The sequence below is a fragment of the Glossina fuscipes genome, unplaced genomic scaffold (assembly GCF_014805625.2).
Source record: "Glossina fuscipes isolate IAEA_lab_2018 unplaced genomic scaffold, Yale_Gfus_2 28, whole genome shotgun sequence".
Classification (NCBI taxonomy): domain Eukaryota; kingdom Metazoa; phylum Arthropoda; class Insecta; order Diptera; family Glossinidae; genus Glossina; species Glossina fuscipes.
The window spans coordinates 17809710-17837025 of NW_023998423.1; the positions used below are offsets into that span (position 1 = coordinate 17809710).

Sequence of the window (27316 nt, forward strand, 5' to 3'; positions counted from 1 at the left end):
GACTTTAGTCCGGTGAAGGGAATAAAGTCCAGCATGTCGCGTAAACTCACCCGTTTCTAGGAGAAACATGGAGACGATTAGCGTGAAAAACAGGCTCGGGAGAGACGTGGGATCTCCGCAACATTCGGTCTGCAATGGTTGCCTGCAAACAGTTTGATGTGTTCCACGGCGAAACGAGTCCGGAAATAAGTATGCAAGATCAATTGCTTCACGTAGGGAGCCATCTGTTAGCTCCTGACCTTCTCTATAGCTCCTATTTAACAAATTGACTAAGCCAATTAGTTGATGATGGTGAGGTTCGCGCGTCGTCCACGACATTTGTATCGCTGTTGAAATGAAAAAACCAAAAAGATGGAAACCTTTGGTCGGCATGTGAAGGATATAGCTGCCTTCAATGCTTGGGTGGCCTTAAAAAAACCGGAAGAAGATAACCTTTGCTCAGCATACAAAAGCATATAGCTGTCTTCATCGCCTAGGTGTCTTTGCCAGACGATTTGCATCCTTGGCAAGGATAACTAAATTCTTTAGGATGCGAGCTACTTCACGTACGCATTTTAAGAGATACTTATACGTTAAGGCTATATGTTAGCACATGTACAGTGATAATCTAGATACTAAATTACACATCACCATATTTTACTTTGGCGGGGCGTTAGGGCGAGCTATGTATAACTCATAATCGATGTAGGATTGCTTTGTCTTCTGTTGTGCGAATGGAACACACTATGATGTATTTATCTAGGTCTCAACGCATAGACGAGTTGAATAGTTTTTCTTTAGAACGCAAATAGGAGTGAAGAAGAGAAAAGGTTTTTTAGGGATATAGGGCTGTTTGCCGGGCAAGAACGTCAAAGCAACCCTTATTTTAAAGTAAATCTACTAAGTCTTTCAAGATTCAAATTTCTTTGCGCTTCCAACTACTCTTTCGATTTTGCTTTAAATTATAGGTTTCTGCTTTTAAACTCCGATGTCGCTGAATGCGAGTAAAGCAAGCTTATAACTGTTTGGTTAGTCGGTTAGATACAGAAAAATAGAAAAAAATTTACAAAATATTTTTAAATTATTAAAGTATCTGCTTAAGTCAAATCGAACAACCACAGCAAAGTATGTATAGACAACCGAACGCACATAAGCCGAACTATAGCTCGCGTGAAAATGCATTAGCGGAGTAGAAATTCTTTTTACTTTATAATTGGTGCCGAGAAGAAGCACATCTCAAGTTAAAAGCTTAAAAAATCCTCTTTATTGAACGTATTTCCACTGGCTTAAATTCCGATTTTCGTATCGCAACGAGCTACCGTTCTATGTTCCCCAGCCTCATACTCTCGTTTACAATTAACTCAATTTCCTAAAAAAAGGACTTCTGCCAAAAGCAGAGTAAGCACTTGATACATGATTCGCACATAGCCACACATCTATATATACATATATATATATACATATACACGCGCACGCAGCCACACGCACGAGCATATTTCATAATTTTACCCACACATACACACTTGTGTATATGTATAAATAATAAATCACTTTGAGATTTCCCACAATACTCATAAAATAAATAATATATTCTATCAAAAGTTTTTGAAAACAAGAGGAAGAATAAGAAGAAGAGAAGAAAATGATGACGAAGAAATAGAAGGAATCGAAGGAAACGAGAAAGGAGAAGAAAAAATTAACGTCAGTCTTAATTGTAGCTGGAAAAGGCCACAACGTATACATGCACTCAGACGTAGCACTTTGCACACTCACATAAATTGCAATTTAGGTCAAATTGTAAAAACTTTCTATAGTAAACTTTAAAGACAAACAGCACAGACACGCGTATACAAACATAAATACACACAAACACATACGGCACTTGGAACACGCAGACCGACCGAGTTTTTGATTGCATACAATATTAAGTTTTGTGTCAACCAAGAGAATGAATCACGAGGAAAATCTGCCAAATGAAGACAAATGGAAACCCAAAAAAAAAAAAAAAAAAAAAAAAAATATATATATAAAAAAAAGGAATGGAACACAACAACAACAACAAGAACAACAGCAACAACCTGGGGAGGAAAATTAAGAGAGGAACGGAAGATGAACCGAAAAAACAAAAGAAAAATAAAAGAAAACCTGAAGATAATACATTAAAACAATTGCCTGAGTTTGCACTCTTATCAAGAACAACAACAACAACAACAACACTAACAATGACAACGAAAACTAAGATAACACTTCTTTAGGCAACTATTATGAACTTAAGCTCTCGGTCCCTTTTGCTTTGTTGCAGCGCATGTATACGAGTATCATCTGTTGGATCTGTGTAATTGTTGGTCCATTTGCTTTTCCGTGCGGCTGATGCTCTTTAATGCAGTCAAGTGTTACAAACACCTAAGAAAAAGTAAACTTTCCACATCTGCCAGCGAATGCTAAGCCTTTCGTTTTCCTTCTTTTTTGTTTTTTTTTTTTTTGTTTATTTTTTCAAATGACTATTTATTTTACAGCAAATGCACTCTTGGGCACTCTCGCTCTCTCATAATCCTAGAAATTCAATAAAATGTTCGTATGCCTTGTGATGCCTTTTGTAACCTAACAAAATTTACTTTTGCTAACTAAAAATATAATCAGATGAGCAAATGCAGCCTTAAAGCAACTCAAAGAAACATTTTTCACTTCCGCTTACAACAAGAATTACAAAATTTATATGACGGCAACAAAGGCAGGCAGGCAGGACGAAAAGATGTAGGCACCATTGCGCCAGCATTATTGTCTGCATCGCACAACATGAGTCTAGTTTATAAGTTTAATTTATTTTAAAAGCCGGAAACATTTCAAATCGACGTCGTACGTCGTACGTCGTTAGAGAGTACGATGCTGCTGAAGTAATGTAATGCTTTGCTGCCACTTGTAGCAAACGCCATAAATATACGACTTATTATAACTGACTTAAGGTTTAAGTATTTTTTACTATTATTTTTGTTGTTATTGTTGCTAAAAGTTTTCAAAAAATTTCTTATCTCCATCAGTTAGTTCTACTTCTCACACCCTTTCTTTCTCGCTCTTCTTGCGGATAACTTTTAAATCATGTCACAGTTTTGTTGCTGCCACTTATCGATGGCAATCGTACACAATTGCGTTTCACTAAATGCTAAATAAACAGAATTAATCCTTAGAGACTATGTACAACCACAAGGTAAATTTTCGAAGCATAAAATGCAACAAAAAAAAAATGCTATTTTATCTTAAAGCAACAAACCTTTACGCGTTAGTAGAAAATGGCATATAAGAGTAAAATACAATTTTCATATCCATCATATAGAGGATGATATATAGTTAAGTGTGTTATGGCATAAATTTTTCTAATGCGTACGAACGAGTAAATCTACGCTTCGAACGTGAATAGTCGAGTCACGATCGTCGTCATCATTAATCAGTGGATGTTGTGATGATGTTGTAGCACGTGCTCTTTCACAAGAAAGTAAAAACACTATAGTGGGCCGTGCCGAAAGGAACCATTTTCAATAGCTTTGTTTCTTGGGCCACATTATGTCACTGTATCAAATTTCTTATCGCAACGATGAGCAGACGCACAGACAAGTTTCGATCGAAAATTGATTCATAATGTGCTTCTGAATTCATCGCTACTCCGGTTGTTACATACATCCGCAAAAATTTAATATACCTGTGGTGTGGGGTATAAAAACTGGAACTCGAATTTTTCTGTTTATAAATTGATTCAGCTGATACAGTCCATAGGTCCGATTGAAATAAATGAAAATTTTCAAAAAGCAAACTTTTACTCTAATATTTTGTTACTTGTTCAATAAAATACTTGTGCTATTTTGCGTTACGGTAACTAACTACTTTTTCCCTCTAAACAATTAGAAATATTACACTGGGCCATGGCCTAGTTTTTATTGTATGCCCTGCACTAACATACAGTCAGTCATTCACATAGCTAGTTTCCACAACAACAAGGTTTCGCCTGGGAAATGGCCGAAGAAGTGGCCCAATCCGAACCGTCTTCAATAGCGTTCGTCCTTCGGCCAAAGCACATCAGCGCAACAGATTTCATCACTATATCTCAAGAATTGCGGCCTATAGGTTGAATATAGGAAAACAAGACGGGGAGAAGGACAGACAGCAGAACGGGTTTAGATCGATTCGGAAAGTAATAAAGGTTTGGTCTATTTCAAGTCCTTCTGAGCGTTACATACATCAACACAAGCTTAATATACCATTGTACCGCAATTGGTGTATGGTATAAAAGAGGTCACAGTAAGAGTGTGCGAGGCAGCCTTCTCAAAACTACCTCTTTTTAGCAAAAAGTTATTATACCGTTCCGTAAATATAGTTTCGATTCTAATTTCTATTGCGAAAGGTGTACGGAAGTCTTTAATGGTTGGAAAATATTTTGTACCCGGAATAGTTTCCAACACAAGTAAGAAAGCTTTTCACGAAAGTATTTGTTCATCTCTCTCTGTCTACTCTACTTTTCCAAAAGAAAAGATGGGTGGACTTGTTCTATTTACAGTAGTATTCCAAAAGAAAAGATGGGTGGACTTGTTCTGTTTACTTGGCCTACACTTGCGAATCCCTTTCCCATGTTTTCTCGCTGACGATTTCAAAGACTTCATCATAAATGGACTACGCTCACCTCTTCATCCTCTTACGCAGAATCACTGACTACATGTTTCTGCCAAGCAACGACAAAACCGGTAAAGATATGAAAACAACTTCGAACATAAGTAGCAAAGATACTCAGCAATTACCTTAACTGAGCTCTGTGAACTCCCTAACAGAGCTTTGTTAGGTAGCTAGAATTAAGGTATGATTGAACTTGGAAGCCTGCTCCGTCCCTAATAGGAAACGTACAATTTTTTTGCCGGTTCTTCTCGAATCTATTTGAAAGTGTGTTTCAAAGAAGCTACGTAGATCCACAAGCTGCTTTCCGGAACTATTTTTATCAAATTTTTTAAATTTGGTGTCTTACCAGAAACCAATTAGGGGAAAATAATCAAATTCGAGACTCTTGCGCGGCGTGTTAAACGTTACAAATTGACTACTTTTCATATTTCACGCAAACATAGCTATGACAAATAAAGGCGCTTGCACGTATTTTGACACATATTAGTGAGAAGAAGCGAGAAAGTAATGAGAAGTATCAATGAGCAGAACATTTTAATCTTTCTTAAGATAACAGTTTTCCATATAGCGGTACTGCGTTATACAGTGCGTGCAAACACTAATCATGGACCGCTCAAAATTGCATTTTCGACATTGTTTATCTTTGTTGTCTGATTTGAAGAAAAGTGCTCTCGCAGCCTACACAATAGTTTTAGAAGCTTATGGTGTTGTTGCTCCATCATACGTCAATGGTCGCCTGTGGACACAGTCACTTTCAATAGGGGTCATGCGCCAAAACATGGCAGTGTACCAGATTTCATCAAAACATTTTAAGAATTGCCAGCTGTAGCTTGAATACAAATTTACATGGACAGACAGCACATGGACAGACGGACAGACAGGTTTAGGTCAGTTCAGATTATGATTCTGAACTGATTGGTATAATAAAAGGTAAGCCTATCTTAAGCCCTTTTGCATGTTACATACGTTCGCACTGACTTAATACACCCTGTACCAGAAGTTATGTAGCGTATAATAAAATATTAATATTTTATCTTCAATTTGCTCCATTTTCTAACGCTACGTGTTTTTTTTCTTTCTTACATTTAATTCTGCTGATCTCGTAAGGCAACAATGTTGCTTTAAGGAAATTATGATATTAGAGAGCTCTGTTGTCACTTTGGTTTCAGGATATGATATTCGGCACAAAGCGAATGAAAGAAAAAAATAAGTTGCTTATGAGGCGTTCTTGTTTTTCCCTACTTTTACGCTTATAATATCGAACGCTTTTCTACACCCAATCATCGACGTCTGCTATATCCAGAAAGGAGCTTCAGCGTTTCCCCGAATATACATACTCTTGAACAGCCTCGAATTCTTAACCTATCTAAGCCGAGTATTTTTAGCATAGAGGTAATTGCTACAAACGATTTAGTCGCGGCGCATATAATTTTCTTACTTGCTTAGGTTCATTCAAGTTCAAGTAGGAAAAGGTTTTCAAAAGATATTTTGGTAAAAGTTTTCTTAGCTTTTTTCGTATTTTGACAGGAGAATGTTTATTTACCATACTGCTATTATAGCTGTAGGGTTCTCTTTCCGTACTATATTCAAAGAACGGGGATTGACTGATATATTTCCGCCCTAAGTAACACGAGACCATTTTCTTTGCTGTAATTTGCACTTTATTCATCGAAGTGATCTTTTTCAAGAATGATATATTTTTCAAGGTCCTCAAAATACTCTTCAGTTTCACCTTAATCCAAAACTTTTCTCTTACAAATAACTTTGAGATTTCTCTCTAGAGAATATGAGATTTCAATCTGGAGAATATGATGCGTGGAACGGCAAATCGATTTCCGTTCTTTCAACTTTGCCATCTACTTGTTACTAGAAGTTTCTCGGTCCATATACGACAATATATGACAAGCCCGCCCTTTGCATATGAGCATAACCATCATGATCTCTTGAGCGGCGTTTTCGTCCGTCGTTTACTTTTTTGGGCCGTCATGATGCACGCTATTACGTTTCAATTCTGCGACTCAAAATTTGATTGTAGTAAATAATAGCGCACACAGCGTTCAACTTGTCTTCAATTTGCATAAGCCAATTATTTTGCAGAAATAAAATTTTAATGACACAGCCCGATATTCAATTTTTTCCATTATCACAAAAGCACACATCGAGAATTATACGCGCAAGGTGACTCATACTTTACAGAACACTTATTAATCACCCATCACTCTGAAGTTGTCCCCTATTTGGGGCAACAGTGAGATCGTCAGGTAGAAGTGAGGAAAGCGAGAAAAGAAAGGAAGTGGTGATCGCAGACTAGTGGGTTGTGCCCAATCGCTAAGTGTTATTTCTTTACCAACTGAGCACTCGCTATAGCTGAGACCAAAATAAGCTCTGAGATTTGAAAATCCCCAAGCATATGCTAACATATCCATATCCAGGTCAAATACTTTTCAGGCAATTCACGTACATGTAGACATCTACATATATATGTGCCTATAATTATGAAAGCGGTCTAAGTCATATATATCTTGTTTCGAGATATTTAATGATATGCATTTGAATAAATTAAAAGTTATTTTTACATTATGTGACATTTTAATTTGAGAATTTTCTTAGTCTTGATTAACGGAAATTTATTATTAACATGAAATTTTGTGTAAATTTTATACAAAAGTTTTGTTTTTAAAGCTTGAATTGACTTAGACCATTTTCAAAATTATTCCATAAATGTCCCATAAATGACTTAAAGCAGTAAAAACCTATGAGTTTTAACAGAAACAATAAATTTAATGAAATAATTCATGAACATTTATTAATTAATTATTTTTGCAAAGCAATCCATTTTTATCATTGCAGACTTCTATCATTAACAGTTCTTCAGATTTTTAGAATGATTCTGAAAAACTGAAAGGACGTATGTTGGTAAACACATAACATCTTTGTATTATTATTCCGTTACTGGTCCAGAGGTGTTGTATAATGGAAGTAATTTAATATTCTCGTATATTTTTGGCCCTCGTCTTTTAGATGAAAGATCCAAAACGTGGAATTTAGAATCGTCTAAAAAAGTTCTATAGAACATTTTATAAAGTTTATCTTTAAGTATCTCATCCATTGAATTTGCAGCCAAGAAACAGATTCTCTTTACTCTTCGTGTCGTTGCCTCTTCTGGTGGTTTCGTCGAAATAATATCCGGCTACGAAAATGTATTTCTTCTTCTACACTTTTCTATCAATTCATAATAATACTCAAGGTTGGTAGATGTAGTTTGCTTCTTTTTTTCTTCTTTCTTTCATTTCTATCCTGCATATGCATTAAAATACAAGATAGTACTTCCTTCGCACTTCTTGAAGCGGTAGTTTCATCCCATGCATACATCTTAACATTGTCATCATGGAAATTATGGAAAAGCAAGTTGTATACGTAATAATAAGCTAACGAAGCAGAGAGTTTTCGGTGCGAGAATGTTTTTTTGCAAAGCAAATGAGTATCCGTGACATACACTGGGATTTTCGTTTGCTTTCTCTGGTCCTCTGCAAGACAGTTCGTAGCTCGTTCGGCATTTCGCAAATATAAATCATGACTTTGTCTAAGATGTAATTTCTTTTCCTCGTTCATGCATCCTTGGACTTCCCTCTTAAGTAAATCGCATTTTTAGCATGTATCTTTTAGAGCAGTATGGAAATTTAAATTGAATTGAGTTTCCTGTAGATCCATCCACTCCTTAACAAACCATTGGTCATTTTCTTCATATTTTTCCACATATACGAAGTGTGACGAGCTCTGGTGTATTTGACTTAGATCACTTTCATGATTAACACTAAATCAGTTCCTTGTAATGTTGAAATTAGTAGTAGTAGAAATCAGTATCTCATGGGTCATTTTTAACGATATCGTAAAATTTACATTGAATTAAGTTAGTTCAAATTAATGATATATGAAATAAGTGATAAGCTCTTTTTTTTACAATATGATTTAGATCACTTTCATAATTATGGTCACATAGATGTCTACATCAATATGCATATACAAGCAAATATGTTTACATATATATATATACTTTTTTTTATTGAGTTTTATAAGTGCATACTAACATTGCCTGGACGGGAAGTACAAATTTGGGTAATGTCACACCAGCAATGATTCAATGATCATCTTTATTTATTCATTCTTTTAAATATTTATTTATTAATAACTTTACTTTTTTTTTTATTTATTCAGTTGGTTATTTATTTACTCTCCCATTTATTGATTGTTTCATTCTTCCATTCATCCATTTATTTATTTAGTCATTCGTTTAATAATTCATTCATTCGATTATTCATTCATTTGCTGATGAATTGAATTAAGCAAAAAAATAAAAAAATTTTTTTTTTATACAAGTACACGATTACGTTATCAATTTATAAACTAAAGATTAAATAGACTTTTTTAAGTATAAAGAGAGGTCTTAAAAAAAAAAAGAATCCATATAGAAATACGCTAACACAGAAGAGCAAGAAAGTAAAAAATAAAAAAAAATAAATAAAAATCGCATAAATATATGTCGAAGAGACGCAAGCGACCCCTTTACCAAAAATGCATTATTAAGGCGATGGAAAAATGCGATCGCTTAGTAATCAACTATACCAATACTATTTCTTGATGTCCATTTCTTAACCCCCAACTACGAGTTACAAATTAAGCCTTGAACAACTCTGCGATCATTTCATTTTTATTCTGACAATATTCTTAATGCCTAAGATTATAACGCCGTACATATTGGATAAAGAACTTTTTCGTCTTCCCGTTTGTGTTGTGTTTCAATTCTTTTCCCTCAATTTTGTTTCGATTTAAAACTCACCAACACACCTTTCGTATCCAACCTTCTGCCAATAGATTGGGAGTTTTTTTTTTACGATAGACTGGCTTAGCGGCGCCTGTGATGGGGCAGAATTTCAAAGAATTGCATCGACTTTATCAGTCGTTTATGGAGCAGAGCGCGGTGCGAGAAATCGATCTCCCCAGTATTAATTAATTTGTAGAAAGCATCTTCGCCACAAATACTATAAAATCTTTTTTTTTAGAAGCGAAAGTGACTTTTTTTTCGTCAAAGTGACTTTTTTTTCGTTTTTTTTTACGCAGAGTATGTCATTTATTCGTGCACCATGGTGCCTGCCTTCCGAAAAAAAAAGGAAAGAGAAGGAAATGGGGATCGCAACTTATAGGTTGTGTGTCCAAATGAAAAGTGTTATGTCTTCACTGATTGAGCACTCACTACAGCTACGACGTCTATTGCACTTAAGATTTGCATCGGCCAACTCTTAACTTGGTAGTCGCGATTCTTGTTTACTCGGGTACATAAAGGAATATAATGATTTTTCCAGGCTTCGTGGCTCATCTTCAAAATCTAGCTTACACTTAACTAAATTAATGGATCTCGCAATTATTTTTTTATTTTAATTATCTGTGAAATATCATTTTTCAAATGTGCCATAGCAAGGCTTGGTAAAGTTAAATGTTGCCAAAGTTACGCGACCTCAATAACATCTACAGGAGAGCAAATTCACCAACTTATGCAATTTCCTAATAGTTTGTTCGCATGTGTGGAAGGATTTGTACAATTTGAGAAAATATAAGGAAGACCAAGATAGAAAACAAAAACAAGTTGTATGTGTATGTATAGCAAAACTATCTAACTGTTTTGTTTGTTGTTGGCTCCTACAAACCCATTGTTTTTGACTTAATAGGGCAAAGTAAGCAGAAACAGTGCACAAATGTATACAAAAGGCAAAAAATCATAAATTAGTTTTCGAAAATATTTCATAGCATACTTTTAGTCACATAAATATATTTACAAATGGCATCAATTCTCAAATAATTTCATCAAATATTTACCATTGAATTCGAACAACAATTGTTCAAGCGAGAGAAAAATCAAATACTGTTGCTACATAAATAATGACCATCAGCAACTAAATGGAAAAAAAAGAAACGAAGAGAAGAGAAGAGAAGAGAAGTTGAAACAAACAAGGATGAAAAAATGATAAAAGGAAAAAGAAGCGAAGCAAAAGCAAAAAAAAAAATAAATAAAACAATTCAAAAAATGAAAAGTAACCAACTAAACGTTCGCTTGTAATTGCAAGGGCAGTAGTTTACGAGCTATACACAAATGTGTATTGTATCGGTATACAATGGATGAGTTCAGCGTTTAGAGACCGTTGTTAAAGTAACAACACAGAAAAATAAGTAAATACAGGCCACAAACAATGCGAGAAAGAAAATCAACGTCAAGATTACCGTTGAAATGTTTAGAAACAGAATTGAAAAAAAAAGAAAAAAAAAGGAAATGAAAACCTGAAGTAGTCAATATTACATTGGCTCGCGCATATACACATGCATACATTTAGAGATTGTGAAACATATGTTAGTAGTTTAACAGCAAAAACAACAGCAACGATAACAGTAGCATTACCCTAAGGTAATGCGTGTAAAATGTAACGACGTTTCATTTGTTTTCGATATGTTTGCCACAAATTGAAATTTTATTTTCAACAAAATGTGTCCTGCACTACCACTCCATACGGACGTGTATACATATATATTTACATGCATACATATATATACGTAAGCAAAGCATACACAGACGCACGCCACACTTAAATAATGTTTTTCCAAGTTTTCGTTTATCAGGAGAATTTTTCAGTTTTTCGTTTCCTAACTTTTTTGCATTTTTTTTATTATTATTTTCTTCTCTGCTTTTTTTTTTTTTTTTTTTTTTTTTGTGCATTTCTTTGAACTTTGTGCTGTAAAACGTTCTTTGCACGTACGAAAATTTCCTTTCAACTAATGGTGGATTTCCTGACAAAGTTCACATTTCAAAATGTAGTTTTGATAAAGTCATCATCATCATCATCATCATCATCATTATTATCATCAGCATGCTGTGTTATGGATGATGATGATATTTACGTATATATATATATATATGGCTGGATGAGAAGCGTCATCGATTTACAAACAGGAAATTAACAAAATTATATTTTTATAGAATTATTTCACACTAAACAACTGTCAGGATTTATATCGCATTAAAGGAATTTGAAAGATGTGTTGTGCGAACATGAATGATGGATGGATGGATGGACGGATGGATGGATCGAAAAGCATTCCCCGAGAAGCATTAAATCTTTAATTAAAACGACCAGAATAGCAACGGAAAGCCTTAACGAACGAGCCAAAAAGATATTTTTTGCTTCTTTTCCTAATGGCTATTGAACGCTTTAGCCATTCTATACGCGTTAAGGGTTAAATTTGTCGTAAATTCTTTCCAATATGCGATGTAAACTGTTGAGGTCACGTACGCTTGTCCTATAACTTCTCTTCTTGTTCTACTAGTTTTGTCATCCGTTCATTTTTAGTGAGTAGAGAGGGTTTTTTTTTTTTTTTTTTTTTTTTTTTTTTTGGTAATACGTTATCTTTGTTTTCCCCATGCTTGTGAGGAGTAATTACTAATGATGCTTCTACACAACTCATTTATAAATCAAAACGAATATTGTTAGGAGCAAGCAATGTTTGCCATTAGCTGCTTCTGGCACCGTAATTCACAATTTCTTTGTTTTCGTGCAAAAACAGGAAACTTATTACAGCGTCAAATAGAGATGATTTTTGCTCTACGCCGTTCGTTTTTCAATTGTATGCTGCTCTTGTTGTTAAACAACGAGTCAACTGTTATTTGATACAACAAGATCAATTATTTTTAATTAATACTTAAGAGCAAGCATAGGAAATGAAAAATGAAAATCAAAGATGCGAGTTATGCAGCACAACAACAAAGTCGGACTGCAGTAAACGAAATTCTAACTTGCACGAAAATGTTGCTTACTTAGGCCGCCGTAACTCTTTCTCGCATGCAGAAATACACAAGATTTTTTACATTAATATCGGTTTGAATATATTTCGACTTGTATTGATATCAAAAATGACTGCGAAAATGATGGCAAGTCGGCCTTTATTAAAAGAAATATTTATTTAGATAAAATTCTTTTTTTCAAATTGATTGTTGTTGCTGTTAAAGCAGATGATTGTCTTTACTGTCGGGAAATTCTACTATTTATCTTAATTAAAAAAAGTTCAGTACAGAATGAGCAGATAAAATGGCCGACAGGCGGTAAAGTAATAAAAAAAAAATTGAAAAGCTCATATTCACTGCCCTAACAGCAGGACTCTACCTTAATTTTTCGCAGACAACAATGAAGCCTGAAATGAACTCAAAAAATTATATTTGTCTTTATACCGAATGTGCACGTCTTAGCAACTCTCTGCTATCCAATCCTTACTCAATTTGATTTTATTTACTAAACGAATAACATTTGTGCGATCGTTTCGAGTAAATGCTTTAAGGCAAGTTCACCATCACACCTGTGTTTAAATGCAGCTTCAAGCATGTTCTAGGTAAGAGATTATCAACTCTTATCCCTTGTCGGTTCGATGGCGTTATCATAAGAGGACGTAACGCAAAACTTAACTAGGCTGGCTCAACGCAAGTGTGGACATTATTTTAGGAACCAATCACATTAGGAATGACGTATGGATTACATAGACTAGCGAAATGATTAGCGTATTCGATCAAAGAGGTTTTATGCTTCATAGGATTTTATTCATAAGAAGCGATAAGAAGGATTGAATTGATGGCGAGAGGGCTTAAACTCCTCGAATTGCGCTGATATTCCTCCATTCCTTGACGTCAGATACTCCTCAAGGTAACAACTTAGGGCACTTTCTGTTTATACTGCACATCATCAATGATTTCCCTTTGATGATCAAGTCCGTTCATATTTTACGCAGAGCTGTTGTCTTCCTTTTCCTTGGTAACTCTTTCGTATCTCCTTCGATCCGATCTAATACTCAGTACGTTTTACAAAGCTGAATTTAAAAAAATATAAGAAGCTTTCTTCTCAAAGGGGACTCCATTCACTGCTAATTATTTCCTTGGTTCGTAAATATTGGAACAGGTAGATCCGTTCATGGACTTTGTTTGGTTTGGTTCGATCATAGCTTCCATTATAATTTGCAGATCGATCCTTCTTAAATTGAAGCTAGGTCAATGCTTGACGACCCCTACGTTACTACAAAAGGCTATATATAGGCTTAATAAATGCTTGACCATGCGTTTGTTGTGGTCACCCCTCTATAGGCGCTATGTAGATTTAAAGGTCTTTTTAAATCTGACTATGTTTGGCTGATGTAAAGTACAAAAAATGCGTTATTTTTACCGTAGATAAGAAACATAAGATTGAAAATCACTGGACGAAACCGAAAGGCTACCTCAGCATCTAGCTTAAACAAGTACTTGGCAATTTTCGGCAGATTTAACTTCTTGAACTATATATGAGAAAAGCCTTTCATCTCGATAAATGGTAAGAGCTACATGTTGCAATCAATATTTCCATTAAGTTTAGTTGCTTCGTGGCGTCCTTTTCCACTTCAATGTGAATTTTTCACTTCATATACTTATTTGCGCTTTGATTAATTTCCTTTTCAAACAGTTCGGCTGCATTTTATTATATATTTTAGTAAAAATCCGCAAAGAGGATTTCGGTCGACTTTTGCAACGTGTGGCCAGAGATTTTTCTGGAATACTATTCGAGCTTCAATTTTTTATGCATCGTTCGCTTTCTGAACAAAGATGCCTGATGCATCTCTTGTTCTTTGAAGCATTGCTTCTTATTTGATCGATGAAGACGTAATACTGATAAGGTGGTAGACACTTCCCCAACTGGGTCTATGCCCACGACAAATATGTTTGCTCTAAAGCATCAATTAATCGATTGTTCGATTGTGAACATTGCTACTCCTTTTCCTCCTCCCCTATCTATAATCATCGTCACATTTGCATGTATAACCAAATTCCCTTAAGTCTCCGGTCGTATAACAAAAAAGAATCACAGCACCTGATAGCATGTAAGCATCATTATTTTGCATCTAGGGGAACGAGTAGCTCTACGGCTGCCACTAGTCGTTCCAAGACCATTTATTTGTTTCCGGAATCAAGACTTACTGACATGGCTCGACTCGGAAAAGAAAGGATGCTGGTCCTTATTGTAATTCAATTTTCTCTTCTATGCGCATTACACTTCTATTAGTTCGTTCTGTTTTAGATGAGAGGCCCTTGTTAATTGCGATGTGACACGTTCATATGTGGTTTAATTTTTAATTATGTAACTATCTTTTTGCATTTTTTAATTTATATCAATTATTACAATTGACTACAATTTCGATGGTTGTTTTATTCTGAGATTCTCCAGAAACCTCCTACAGACTCGAGAAAAGAAGGACCACGTAGAGGGCAGGTCCACTTCTCCCTACTTCTTTTGAAAGGCTGTCTATGTCATTCACATCGTAATTTGATCGAGTCATTTCGAAGAGGGTCGTCACAAATTCTAGCTTAATAAAAACATTGGTTTGTTTATTTATCCATCCATCCATATAACGGTGCCTTGCTAATAATAATAATTAAGTACAGAAACATATCTATCACTTCAGCAATTTCACTAAGCCCCCATATTTTTGCCCATCTGCTCCTTCTTCCGATCGTCCTTCCATCCCTTACCTAAGCATTTACTTGTCCAATCGTCTGTCAGTGGCGTAAGCCGCCTATCCACAATTCCCTAAAATCTGAACATAGGTCTGCCTATCCTCTTTCACTGCTATCTTATCCGATTTTAGAAATTATCAGATTAAGGAATTTTCCTCCTAACTAATCTTCAACATAAAGCGAAATCAAGCTATAGTTATGAAAAAATGTTTGTATTTAATGTATTTTATTCCTCCCCAGGCCAACGAGGCGGTTAGTTGTTCAAGATTACAACTACTTGTGGGGATTACAAATTTTTTGATGTTATTTAATATTTTTTGCAAAAACTTTTACACTAAAATTTTGGTTAGGAAATAGCACAAAAACAAAAAAAAAGAAAAAAAAAAAAAAACGCTGAAAACTAAGATAAATACCCGCGAGGTATTTTAATTAAATATTTATTGTTGTTATGGCGATACGAGCCCTTATCAGTTCTCCGTCCAGTTGTTTGTAGAAATCACACGGGGCGAAAGAATGATAAGGGTACGAATACACCGGCAATTTAATGCGCTAAACCAAAAAAAAAAAAAATAAAATTTTTTTTTTTTTTTTTTTTTTTTAAACTATAAACTACAATATGAACATAAAATAAAATGAGATAGTTGTTATACATAGAAAATTATCCCGTTTTCTTTTTTTTCACATAACGTAAATTGAATACAATTATGCATAAACGATGAAAGCACAATGTTCATACATTTACCACAACATGAATGGTAAGCAAGTAAGTAAGCGGTTATGTGGGAGGATGATTGTCATGTTGTATGCGGATAGAAAAAAAAAAAAAAAAAATGTACATAAAAAAAATCGATATTTCCGGTTTTAAGTTTTGGGTTTTTGCTGCTTTGTTTTCTCTCTTTCTCTCTCTCTCTCGTACAGTTTTCAACAATAATTATTTTTATTTAATCAACACTGAGCTCGGGTTAAAGTCAATAGTTGAAGAAAAAAAGTTGATATAGCAAAAAAGCAAAAAAAAAAAAAAAAATGCAGAGAGTCATTTATTCGTGTGTTACGTACATATATGTGACAGCATATCCGTAGTTTCGCACTTCCGTTACCACCAGCATTAGTTTAAGCGAACGTTATGTACGGTGTGACTTAAAACTTGTCAATCAATCATTTGAGGTCATATATACATATCAAAAAAGCTACAACAACAACAAACACAACACAGCCGCAACTATAATAACCGAACAGTGGAAAACCCTATAGCAATTTACTGTAAATTGGTTGTGACTGAGCTTTCATATGCAACCGGACCGACATAGTATACGCACATACACAAACACGTGCTTACATTTCTCTAGTGCATGCATATGCACCTTCCCTATGATTGAATGCGTATATGAATGTGGATAAGAGCTTAAGGGTTTTATATAAATCTATGCAAGAGTACAGGTTTTCTCACAGTCTGTATATGTGTAACATATAAAAAAAAAAAACAAAAAAAAATATCTGAAAACTAAAAGAATTCTTATTGTATTGCCGCCTGCGATGCGAATAAAAGAGCAAAAGAACAAAAAGATGAATTTGTAAAAAAACGGCGAAAAAACGCTGCAAAAATATTCGTTAAAAAATAAACATATGCTCGGTGTTATGCTCAGCTTGTCCGCTCTCTTCAAGCGTGCAAGAGAATGCAGTCAAAAAAAAAAAAAAAATATATATATATAAAATATTTGCGGTATTTTTAGTTAAAATGTCACATTCAATAAAGTTTTTAATATATTATCGCCATCAAATGAAAGCTATCTTTATCTCCCTGTTACAAGCGCCAATGCAAATTTAAACGAAACTAATAAAAATAGAAAGAAGAAAAAGGAAAAAAGATTACATTACCTTGGTCACACTACTGGCCTCTCGTTCAAATTGTTTTCATGTTTCTGAAATGTTGTTAATTTTATTAAATCATGTTTTTTTATTTTTTTATTTTTTTATTTTTTTTAATTTTTGTATAAACAACATAAGCGTCTTTTTTAGTCACCATTACTGGGCAAAAATTACAGTTCGATTTCTCTATCTTTCTCTCTCTCTCTCTCTCTCTCTCTTTCTCTCTTTCTCTCTTTCTCTCTTCCTTTCTCTCTCCCTGTCTGTGTGTCTGTCTGTCTGTCTGTCTGTATAAACGACCTTTTGCGATCCATGATTTTCAAATTTACATAAATAACTTAGGCACACAACCGTAGTTTCTACTTTGTTGCTTTGAATTTTAAATGCTTTCCAAATACTCGTAAATTATTCAATATTTAACAAAATCTAATCAGTATCGTTTGCTATTGAATTAATTTTGCTATTCGTTAAAAGGCGGGAGATATACATTTGCTGTGACGAGAGGGCTATATAGATAGAATAAAGATCGATTGGAACCAAGTAGTTTCATCCTCAACTTGTTGATGAAAACATTTTAAAATAACTGATTACGACGCAGTTTCGCCATCTGATGTGAGATTTGTGGACAAGATTAATGCATCAACAATTCATATTCAGTTAATTCTGTCGAAAATCAATCGATGATTGGACCGAAAACCAGAATCACTTGAACCCTGTAAATGACATTAGTAGTCTTTGAAAGGTAAAATTTGCCGATCATCTATCATCTAAACCTGCTTTGCTTCTAATCACTTTCCTTTTCATGTATATCTGTGGAAGATACAGTGAATAAAAAATCAAACGACTTTGGAAGAAGAAGCCCTATGCAGAGACAATGAAGAAAAAATGATTACGAAGACGCAGCTGTACGCAGACGTAATGAATGGAAAATGTTTACTAAGAAGATGGTGTACGCATCACTCGATAATCATTAGTTATGAAAATTTGAAGCAATAGCTTTCAGGTAATTTTTTTAAACCCCTATTGGGCGACCAATTGCATAAAATATCAGCCAAATATATGTAGCTGGGTCTGAGCTAAACTTAACTTATAAGGTGCAAACAATTATACATACGCCAGGGATCGCAAAGGATCCTGGGTAAAATGATGCAAACGATCTGATATACTTTATTCGACTTCCAATGAAGAGATTGGGCAAATAAGTATAGCTCTACTCTTCTGTGGCCTCTATAAACAATCGAAAGGCATGTATGTCACAAACAAGGTATCAAACCACAAAAAGAATTCTTAGAGAAGGCGTACACCTAAGTTCCCTTAATTGTTGTACTTTTAGGGATTTTCACTTAATTAGGCACAGCCGTGCACCCTTTTTTTTGTTGATTTTTTTCAAAATCTATGCTTTAATTATTCAACAATGTTTATTCGTATGTAAGGCAGATTTACGTTTGCTTGAGCCAATGTGCACTCGCTGTAATCATTTCGATAAGCGTAGGAGTCTTCGTAGAGTGTGCTCGACGATTAAAATATAGAGTCAGTAAGCCGGAAGGACAACAAGTGATAGCTTAAAAAAGTGTACAAAAGCGTGGTAGTAGAATCAAACTCGCTGTAAGCAAACTGACTGAATCTGAAACTTTAGATAAAACCCAATAAATTTCGCATTTGTAAAAGCAGTTCATAACAGCAAGTGATCGACGGTTTATTCCAAGCGGCAAAGCCAAATTCCTACAATCAGAGGCAGTCGGGTGGCAAATTTCATACCTACAACAAGCCAGCACAATATGGCACAGAGCATAAATATTATTGATCGAATAATTTATTTTATCAAAACTTTAATTTAATTACTCGCACTATATACAAAAGCGAGACTACGGAAGTAGGTCTGTAGACTTAAGCGAATTAAAGATTTCAACACTACAAGTGACAATATTTTGTATATACCTGTTGCTTTTACCAAAAGGGGTGACACTTTGATTTCCTTTGATTTGTCGATTTGTCGCACAATTGTAGACGTAATAAACCGATCGGGACTATTTTCGGTGTGAACATGATAGTGATGCGCTGACAAACATTAGGCTCAGAATTATCTCTAGGGATTCGAAATTTATAGACACATACCTCAACGATCAAGGAAGTTTTATGCCAAATTCCAGATTCGCTGACTTTAGCAACTCAACGAGAAAGGTAGATCAAAATTATTCGTCTTCGTAGGAATAAACCTTTGTCATAGTCATCTCGAAGGCTAGGGCACATACGAAAAGAGTGCTTACAGATATTTAAAAGTATTTTCCATAACCTTTTATACTCGTTGTTTTGAAGATCGCAAGTTAAAAGGGATCAAAATGGCGTATTCGGTAGTTTTGGTGTCGAAGAAGGTGAAGACACTCAGAAACTACATTAATAGAGGATCTTATGGAAAAGCCTTAAAATAATGTTCAACTTTGTGAAATGTATTATATAACTGTGTAATAACTAGATATTGACTCTTTGCGAGCGAACATGTGATGTGTGCGTTTCATTTCATCGGCTCTGTATGGAAAAATTTTCAAATGAATTTTTTATTTCGCTTTCGTCTAAGAGCGTCTTTTATCGTTCCTTACGCGACCTTGGTATTTGAAAGTGATATTCGCGCACCATACACCGAACATTTTACATATAATCTTTGCACCTTTTAAATAATTTATGATTTTAATGCGCGCTCACTTACTGAACTTTGAATTTTATTGTCTTTCATTATAAGAAAATTTTCGCTGTAAATAGAGAATTGGAATTAATTTTGATTTTGCCTAGAAATTGAAAAGATTCGAGTGTAATTTTTTTTTTTTTTTTTTTTTTTTTTGGTATTTTTTCTGCATGGGAGGGTATGGCAGTCGTATAATGACTTTACAAGCAAATAATAAAAAAAAAAAAACATAAAAATAAAAAATATGTTAATTTCATCATTCCATTTGCATATACATATGCATATGCCTTAGATTTCTTACAAAATGTACTTATTTCCAATTAGCGTAAGATTTGTAGGCAATTTTCATCTAGGCTGGTCTACTCATTTGGCCTTACGATCTTAATCGAAGCTAATTGATAGTCGTCGAAAGTCAATGTTTAATCAGTCGAATCAGTCCAGTGTGTATCCATGAATCGTGCAAATGTGACGAGAAACATCAGAACGTTATTGATGAAAATACGAAAAAAAATTGTGGATAGTTTTTTTTTGCATTATGGGCGTGGCTGTTAAAAGATTGCTACCATTTTTTAAACTCCTATCAACTTTATACCTTCATTTTACCGGTTGTGACAATTGACAATTGAGTTATCTGTCACATTGACGAGTTTCATCAAAATAGAAAAAGTGGGCGTGTCCCCTAAAAATCCCTATAATATAACACATCACCTAAAAGATATCGACTTTCTTATACCGAATTGTTCCATTACTTATAAAATAGTTGCTGCAGTAAAGTCGATTTTCACAATTCGTTGATTAACTCTTTTTTTATTGAATGAAATTGAATTGTGAAAGGAAAGTAACGTTTTTTTTATCAAAAGATTGATTTCAAAGCATTTCGTAAGCCTGAGGTCATTTCTAAAAATCAATATACCTCACAACAAACATTTTTATAACCGACAGTTGATACAGTAGGTCCTGCACTTATAGCACACACATGACGTGGTCATACAAAACGGACACATATAACGAGGCTGAAAAATTTTGACCGTGCTCGTAAAACACTATGAAAGAGCCCCGCGTAACATGCTAATAAATGAATGAGACAAAAAATGTAGTGATAAATTTGTATACATCTCTCTTTCTCTCTTTTTCTATTCCCCCTTCTTGGACATTTGCTATTCAACGGTCATAGAACTTGTTATCATATAGTGAGTGTCTTAAGTCTCACTGTTAATGAAAGTTCCTTTTAATATAGGAATTGGGTTAATCGCTCTGTCGATGGATATGAAAGGCTCATTTATTTGCATAATGTAAGGCAAAATGAATTTATTTAGTGCCACACAAATCGACTCTGCCATGTTATAAGGATAGCTATTGTGTCTTGACTATTTCTTAGGGAGTTCGTTCTTTAAGATTTTTTTGCAAAAGTTTTCTTAATTTTAAAGCTTTTTTGTACTGTTTTCTTCTTTTTATTCGCTTCTCTGCTATGCGTGACGAGCCTGTAGTACTGGGGATGAGATTGCAGTAGAATCGCCTTAGGATGAATTTGGCTTTTCCTGCTTGCTTACACAAATCATGTAGAATTAATTTATTTGAAAAAAACAAATGTTTATAAATTCCATAAATATTCGTAAAATTCAATTAACAGTGTAGTCAAAATAATCTTAATTAAAGTATCATAAAGCATAGAAAAAAAAAAAAAAAAAAGAAGAAAATATCATAAATCTCTTCATCCCTCTCTCACTCTCTCTCTCTCTCGCTGTCAGAGTTTTCAAATCCATTTATATGTATATAATAAAATTGTATATAATTTATGCAATTATCGTTCAAACATAATTAATAATAAAAGCGTAATCTATACAATCGTAAAGGGAAAGAAGGCAGTGGGAGAGAGAGAGAGAGAGAGAGAGATAGAGAGAGTGAAAGAGTTAGACTTGATAACATTAAAACTATTCTATAAATGAATAGTGCACAAGGGAGTCAGTCAGTCTAACATATATATGAATGCATATTTTCATGTATTCGTAGAGAGAGCCTTAAGGGTTAGTATGTTGTACGGTTTATGGGTTATGAATTACGTATAAAACAGATATATAACTGTGTTTGTTTTTGTATATCTACATAGATCTTGTATCATTTGTTGACAATTAAATGATAAATATCTCCGAGGATTTAAAAGTTAGTCAAGTTTAAAACTATGTTTTAACATATTTATTACATTACATTAATGTAAGTCACAAAGCACAAAACCATAAATGAGTGAGTGAGTGAAATGAAACGAGAAGCGAAAAGAAAATACTTTTGTATGAATTCGAAAAGCTATGGGAAGAAGTGGAAAATGAAAAATACCTTTGCAATGAACAGACATTTCATTTATCCGATAAGAAAAATATCTGACGGTGCACACAGTGCAAACTGGTATGCATACCTATATACCTAAGCAATACTGATGACCTGGCTTTTGCTTAGTAGTGAAACGCAAGTGCCTTAAATCTGCTTAGTAGCTGCAAACTTTATGTCTTAACATCGCCTTTCATTTGTTTGCATATTATGTAACGTTCATGCTTGATTGTAGAATGAATTTTCAAAAAAGGAAATATTTATAAGCTTTCGATACTGAGGTAAGATTAACTTGTACTGTGTGCTTCTTCTCAATAAAAGTACGTCTTATCCAACTTTAGAATTATATGTATGTACGGCAAGTTAGGAGGCATTTGGATTAAACCGCATGTCGGAACCAAAAAATTCAAGTTCAATTTGTAGCAAAAATACGCTTATCTTGCGAGAAAGAAACACTCGGATCATCATCATTAATACTTCTGTGCGTAGTGATTAAATTTTCTTAATCTTAGCATTTATTTGAATTTGGAACATGGCGGGATCCTATGCCAATTTAAAGTCTTTTCATGCCAATGCCGCCATTATAATAATGCCCAAAAATCGTACAGATAACTCACGTGACTTCTGAAAGAAAATATTTCGATAGTTTTCAGATTTCATTGAAAGCGCGTATTATTTTATCGATAAATCACTACATGATGCAACAGATGGTTTAGGGGAACGACGACTGTATCGTGTGAAGATCAGTGTTGTCCAGAAATTAGACGGAGCTGTCAACGGTTATGCCATATAAATGTCAGACAGGGAACTTATTGAGCGGCGCGCTGCTATACTCAGAAATTAGACGGTTCTATACACAAAGCTTGACGCTTCCATCCCTTCGTTCGTTTCTTTTTTGATACGCACTACTTTCGATGAAACTCTTCCATCGCCTTAGCAGTAGATTTCATGTGCATGCTGATGTAGTATAATCAGCTGATTGGCGGTCCATTTTTTCCCAACAACTATACCCAACCGATCTTGTTACCCTTCTTTCCGAAATTAGAATCAATGGACTATTGTCTACTCGAGGAGACTTTTCTTTCTATAACGATTCTATTCGAACGAATTCTATTTCTTTGAGGTAGATAGTCTCAAAAGATCAATCAGTTCTCTTCGTAAAGAATACTACGTGAAACACAAAGAATACTTTTTACAAAGCTTAACAATCAAAATATGAAGTGGCATTATCTACGCTCTTTTGTCATTGATCACGTACTTTATGGATGCCCTAGCGGTAGAAACTTACGGGTTTTGAGACGAAACGGCCATGGATCCGTTATCCATATCGCGATCTTTGCAGAGCTGCTGATCTTCTAAATGTGATCGTGGGGATTTAAATCAATGCTAATCAGAAGGAGATAGGTCTGGAAAAGGACACGCAAGCGACCTTCCCAGCCTAAGCTGAAATTCGCTTCTTGGGTTGCCTTTTTGAAGACATACGGACGTATGAGAATTTTCAACGTTTACATCATTAACATTTATTGCCCAAAAACTCGTAAAATCACTTTCTAACTTCTTCGTGGCTCAGTGTATTTTCATTTCAAGTCAACTTAACCATTTTCGTAGCCTTGAATGCATTTTTTTGCAAACACGAAACAGTCAGTTCCACAAACGGCATCCTTAACACGACAGCTTGTAGAAATTGAACGAGTCAGGTACCTTTCAGGTAGCAACCAATTTTAGCGGGAGACATATATTCGCACACCTAATCGATAGGTTTGTTTGACGCTCTGACAACAGTATTTAAAAAAACGGCACAACTTCATGAAAAATGTTCGTAAAATGTTTGAACATCAGAATTCGTCTGATACTGGCAGCTGCTGACGTAAGGTGGGGTAGAGCTTGCTTTATAGTTGCAAATATATTTATCAAAATAACAAATAAAATCAATCAATCAGTGGGTCACGGCTTACCGTCAAGTACCCTACCCTACCCTACAGATACCAATCTATCGGCATTTCGAAAAAAAAAAACGTTCTAATGGAAGTTGCCAAAAAAGTGATCCGATCCGATCCGATCCGATCCATTTTCAATGGCATTCGTCCTTGGACCAAAACGTATCTTTGTAACTAATTTCATTGAAATATCTCAACAATTGGAGATCGTAAGACTAACACAAGAAAACAAAGCACACAGATGGACCGAAGCACAGACAAGCTTAGATCGATTCCCGCATTTTTCGTTGTGCTATAAACATCGACACAAACTTAATACACCACCGTACCGCAAATGGTGTTGGGGTATAAAAATTGAGAAAATGAACTGATGAGCAATATTAGAAAAGAAACAATGCAAAGACTTTATTGCTTTACAAATAAAAATTTCCACAGAACTTGTTCTTATTTTCGTCATAAACTCGAAGTAAATAGAACGATATTCACCTGCGCAATTTTGTTGTCTATGCTGTTGTAACATTGAATTTGTTGAAAATTTGAACATTTGCCAAATAATTTGGCATTAAAACGTTTATGCCATATTTTCTTTGTTTTTTGTTTGTTTTTTTTTTTTCTTTTTCATTTTTACATTTTAATAACGTCACTAAATTACCAGCCAAGCATTCTCATGCCCAGATTAATCGTTCGTCATAGTCCGGCCCGACAAGATGCAAGGCGTGTAAAATTATTTATTATTAGACTTTAGTTGTCGTCTTAATTGTTTTCAAACATTATTATCATTAAGAGGAGAAGAAATGCTTTTTTCGGCTCGTGCATACAAACGATTGCTCTCAAAACAATCAAGAAAATTCTTAAGGATTTTTTGAAAACTTTTCGGCATAAAAAGATTATGAAAAGAAATTTTATAAGAAAAAAAAAAAAAAAAAAACTTGAAAAAGAGAACCTGTAGAGTTTATTTTTAAAAAATCCCGGAAGTTTAATTGGAAATAGGTTGTTTTAACAATAAAAAATAAAAAAAAAAAAAAAAAAAAAAAAAAAACATTTAAAAATCCTCTAGAATTTCATATATACAATATCCTTTACACTTCAACCAAACAACATTTCCTTGCATAAATATATAATGTATATGAAAAGGTCTAAAACACACAAAATAAACATTTTAAAAACCCGAAAAATAACGCAGATTAACTCTCGTCGCACATGTACAAGTTTCAATATGTCCGGTATACAAAAATTTATGTTTGTTATGTTTGTTCATAGCGAGGGAAAAAGAGGGATTGAGAGAGTGAGAGAGTAAGAAAGAGGAGAGGAGAAGTAACAAAAACCTAACACAAATAATAGAAAAACCCATAACAGCTATCAACAAAAACGTAACCAGCTTTAACAATAACAACAATACCCACAAGTATTTAAAAACTGAGCTAATATTGAAATATTTCCCTGAACAAGACCACGAAAACGTTAGCGTGGTATACCTACTCATCCTTACATATCTAAGATGTATAGCTATTTGAACAAGCAACATATAGGTCAATGGCTAAAGAGATAAGCCAGGCAGCCAGGCAACCAACCAACCATCCAACCAACTAACCAACCAACCAGTCAGTAGTACCGGCAATAAAATTTCAAAAACCTTTACAGCAGACCGGAAGAAAAAGAATGCTTTTCATGTTTTCTTGTTTTTTTTTTTTTGTTTTTATTTATTTTTATTTGTGTTCTTTTCATATTTATGTTTATATTTTGGCAATTTATGTAAGTTTCTAAAGAGAGATTATCCCCATTGAAAACGAAAGAGAGAGAGAGACTTGGCAAAGCCATAAAACATTAAAAAAAATTTACCGCCACCTTTTTTTTTTTTTTTTTTTTTGTTAGTGTTCTTTGGTGTACAACAGCAATGATCTATTGAGTTAAATAAAGACTTAAACAGGATATTAAAAGAGATTTTAAGTACAGTAAAGTTACCCATTAACATGATTTTTAAAAGAGGCAAACTGTAAGTTGAACGCGTTGCAGATGGTCGAGAGTCCAATTTAAATAAATAAAGTGAAACTTTTCTGAAAAATCGTTATTTTTATTTCATTCCATTACAAAAGACTTAAAAAAAAAAAAAAAACATTCATTTGAGCAAACATTCCACGCACTTTCTCTCTTCCTATCCATTACGCAGATAAATAAATTCAAATATGATTTTATCTGTTTTATTACTGTTCTAACAATTTTGGACTACTTGTCTTTTCCTCCCTGTCTTCTGATAGTCTGATAAGACTACGATCTAATAAAAGAGAGAGAGAGAGAGAGTCGATGTTACTACCGTTAGCAGTAAAAATGCTTACAAGTGAAAACCCCGGGATCCGTCTTATGGTCCTGAAGAGTAACCAATTATATCATTTCTTGAGCTCCCTCGGAGTAATTTGTTTCTTTCTGCTGCTGCTAAAATCCCGAGTCGATCCTTTGACAATTCTTGCATCATATCTCAAAAAGCTAGGCTTAGGTAATACGTTTGACATAACACATGGCACCTAACATGAACTGCAGGCAGTATTCGAGCTTTACTTGTCGCAATATGAATTGTAGACGCGTATTACTTGTAAGGATCAAGCATTAGCTTACTGGTTTTATTCTCCACACTTAGTTTTAAGTTGTTTTTACATATTGAGCCTACGTTAAATACATAGCCGACAAGTTATAAAGAAAACAACGTTGTGAAGTTAATAGGGTTACCACAGTTTTGTCATCATTTTTTTGGTTGGCAACGTAAATTTTTCGAAAACGAAATTGGATGGAAATTGCAATCCATCCGTCAAGCAGAGAGGACGAGGGATCACGGTGAGTGGTTGAGATTTTTAGGCTTCAGGGGACTATAAAGAGACAAATAGGCGTGGACGTCTGCATTACAACTATCCGATTCTAAATTAATAATTGCTAGAAGTAAAATCCCTTTGGTGTAAGAATCGGATTTAGATACAAGGCTACAAAGATTCACGAAAAAACGGGAAACTGGAATAATACGCAAGGAAATCTGTAGAGGCCAGAAGGTCGCTTTTCCATGCTACGTAGTAATGTATTGATAATATTGAACTGAGTGTATAACAAACACCCATATACGGTAGGGTAGAGAAGTATATTTTATAATGAATTGAGAAAAATGGAGACGTTGTATTCATTGGTCTACCATCCCGAAGAGAAGGGAAAGCCTGGCTAGTAATATATCAATGGAACGACGGCCTACCTGAGCACTTAACTCATTACGGCGAATATTAGGTCTTTACGTACTTCAAGACACCAAGTCAAATATCAGTCAAATAT

The 27316-nt window shown here is 34.4% G+C and overlaps 1 long non-coding RNA gene across 1 annotated transcript in view; it reads left to right on the top strand.

Annotated features, from left to right (window-relative positions):
- Positions 1-27316, top strand: part of LOC119636427 — a 66022-nt gene that overhangs the window by 37813 nt on the left and 893 nt on the right. The window lies entirely within an intron of this gene.